Genomic DNA, 3,509 nt, shown 5'->3' on the forward strand with positions numbered 1-3,509 from the left:
ATAAAAATTATGGCACTATAGTAAATGTTTTCATTAAACTGATGGTATTTTAATACTAAAATATAGAAAGAATGTCATCTTATGATGAAAGACAATCACATTAATCAAATAGATTTTACATTAAGGGAAAGTGAACTCTATATTAAGAGGAAAAGCTTCTTTATTATTATTTTTTTATCTTTCCATAAATGCATAAAATACATTTATCTATCACCAGTCCCTTAGGGCATTCTTGGAGAAGTTTGAAAAAAATTACATAACAGGGAACACTTGTGTGTGTGTGTGTTTGTCTAATTTGTAACAAAGCCTTGCAGTCAGGTGCAAACAGTAAATCCTCTCTTGCAACCAAGAACTCATTGTGGAACAGGAGATTTTGGTATGTGTAAGAAGGGATAGGATTCCTACAGCAGTTGGCAATGTGGGGGGTTGTTAACTCATACAGGTTGTCTCTATAAACAAAATTGATGTAAAAGTTAAAAAAAATTACACAACAGAAAATTGAACAAGCTGAAAAATATTTTATTGGGGTCACTATAAAAACAGAGGGAGTACATGCCCCAAACTCAGGCCTTACCTCTTAGTGCTGGAATACTAGGAACACTGACCAGAGGTCCCTATTCTCAGCATGACCTGGGGATTCATGGAAAAATCCTACTCTTTTTTGATGCTTCACACTGACCAACCTATTTTTTTCTTTTTTTAAACTTATATATTGTCTTTATTGTCAAGGTGAACTGTAGAAGGGATACAGTTCTATACTTTAGGTAATGAGTACATTCTGTGTCCAACTTGATACCCCCTCAAAACTCTTCTTTTGTGTGCTAGTCTTAGGGCTTCAACCCAGGGACTAGATGCTGTCTCTGAACTTTCTTGCTCAAGACTAACACTCTATCTCTTGAGCCACAACTCTATTTTTGACTTTGTCTGGCTTTGAACCACCATCCTCAAATCTCATCTCCTGAGTTGCTAGGAGTGTGAGCCACCAGTGCCTGGTTTAGAACTTTCTTCTTGAGGATGGAAATCCTTCAGAGCAAATTGAAGGATTAAGTTTGAGCTGTAACTCTATTCTATTTAGATACCCACCCTCCTAACTAGCCAGAATTACATTTAGAAATTTCAAGTTAGTCTAGAAACTTCCTAGGAATTTAAAAGAAAACTCGTCCCTTTGAGTTCTTCCTTATTCATGCTGTACCCTCACATCCTGTTCATTCACAGGGGCAGCATGACCTGGGAGTAGCATCAATCCAGATCTGTTATATTGTGGTAGGAGGCCCAGATAAGTGGAATTGCATTAAGGCTCAGACATCCATCTAATTCCCACTTTGGAATTTGGAAACCAATTTCAGAGCACTTGATCTCTTTCTTGGTTTGACCCAGAGCTAAGGATTTTTTGTTAATTTTTATTTTTTAGTTGTGAGGCTGGGACACACTCCCTGAACCTCTTTGCTCCCAAGGCTAGTAGTGTTCTGGGACTTTGGTCCACAGAGTCACTTCCTGGTTTTGAGTCATTAATTGGAGATAAGGTTTTGCTTGGGTTGGCTTCATCCTAAGATCTCAGCCTCCTGAGTAGCTAGGATTAAAGGTGTGAGTCACTAGCACCTAGCACTTTTCTAACTTTAGAATAGTTGGATCCACGCTGCTGTCATCACCTCAGTCCTCTATCAATCTGCTTAGACTTGGCTTGTGCCTGATTTCATTTATCTCTAAATGACTTTTTCCTCATCAGTCAAGTTGCTGGTTGGCAAATATCATACCTTCAGTAATATAGTAATATTCCATCACATTCCATTATCTCATCCCTCTCTGTCATGTTAGTTACTCGTGTCTTCTTGCTAGAACTCATCGCTATTTGAATTGGTTTTGATATCATGATGCAAGATGGGAAACTGAGGTCCTAAATCAATAAACACCATATTCCATAGTGGGGTTGGACACCATGTACAAGACTTGAAAAAAAAAGGAGGTTTAAACTGATATATACTATATTCAATGGGGAATTAAAATATTGTAATTCCTTAAAGTTGAAAGTACATTTCAGCAAAATATAGTACCCAGGGAATGGATACTCAAAAGAGGTGTTTTGGGATCAGGGGCGGAAAGGGTAGGCAAACACAGAGGACAAGAAAGGGAGAATGCAGTCAAGAATCCAATTTATATCCTACAAAATTAAGAAGAAAGAGGGAAGGAATGGGTAAGAATGGATAAGAATGTTGAAACAATGTGACATTGATCAAGATACATTTCATTTATAAACTGCCTTGTTAAATGGTATGTCATTGGTATAACTACCTAAAGCTAGTGTAATAAAAATGAAAATATTTATTGAACTTTAAAAAAAGAAAATCAATTTGCACTTGTTTGGAACCACTGAATTCCAGGCTATAAAATAATTCTGAGTGACCTTGAAAAGAGTACAGAAAGAAAGTTGACAGTGAAGTTCACTGATCTGCTTTCTAACATTTATCTTTTTTCGGTAAAGTTTAAGAATAGAGCTTATTCTTCCTCATTTTAAACGAAAAACAGAATGGGCTTCCAGAAACCTTTTCAAAAGATATGGTGTTCCCTGATCACAATGTGACAATAGTAGGTTTATGTCTGAGGGAATACTAGAGTGAAGGAAATATTATCAATGTGTAACACTTCCTTTTAGACACTTGGTACCCTACTAAACACCACCCAAATTTTTTGGATTCACCATAAATTAGAAAGACATTCATGAGGATCATTAGCGGCATAATTTGAGGAAGAGTCAGTTTTACCAAATTACTACTCCCAGAAAGTAGAGCTATCTCACATTTTAATCAGGTAAACATTGTACTCACTTTTCTGTTCCCCACTTCCTAGCTCTGAGCCTGCAAGGTGCTTCACAAGGCAAAGTTAGAAAACAGGAAGGGAAACCTTTTCATAATCCAGGTCCTACAGATAACACCTAGGATGTTCACCCACTGAGGAGGGCTGCCTTAAAAACCTCTGTATTAGGGAGGGGGAGCCACCAGAACTTGGAATACAGTGTTATGTGGTAATTCCTGCTGACTCTAGTCTTCACAAGTGGAATATTATAGTCCATGATATCTATCTCTAAAACACTAGAATGTACCTACAATCTATTCAGAGACACAAAGTAAATATGAAAAGACATAAGAAGAAAAGAAATAAAAATACTTTCAGAAGAAATTCTGTGAGTGGGAATTGCTCTGCAAATAGGTCAAACTTACATTCTGCATAGTTACAAATCAAAGAAATACAGAAACCACTTAAAATTATTTTTTTTCAAATTTTTATTATCAATCTGATGTACAGAGAGGATACAATTTCATATGTAGGTATTGGATACATTACTTGTACTGTATGTTACCTCATCCCTCATACCCCTCCAGCCTCCTCCCCCTTTTCCATTCCCCCCATGAGGTGTTCAGTTCACTTACACCAAACAGTTTTGCAAGTATTGCTTTTGTAGTTGTTTTTCTTTTTTTACCCTGTGTCTATCAATTTTGGTATTCCCTTTCAAT

At 36.8% G+C, this 3,509-nt stretch overlaps 1 non-coding gene across 1 annotated transcript; it reads left to right on the forward strand.

Annotated features, from left to right (window-relative positions):
* Positions 1-265: 265 nt before the first annotated feature.
* LOC125364357 lies at positions 266-397 on the forward strand. The gene has a single exon (XR_007213510.1). It is a non-coding gene; the product is annotated as a small nucleolar RNA SNORA40 (small nucleolar RNA).
* Positions 398-3,509: the final 3,112 nt, after the last annotated feature.

The sequence above is a fragment of the Perognathus longimembris genome, chromosome 15 (genome assembly GCF_023159225.1).
Source record: "Perognathus longimembris pacificus isolate PPM17 chromosome 15, ASM2315922v1, whole genome shotgun sequence".
Taxonomy (NCBI): Eukaryota; Metazoa; Chordata; class Mammalia; order Rodentia; family Heteromyidae; genus Perognathus; species Perognathus longimembris.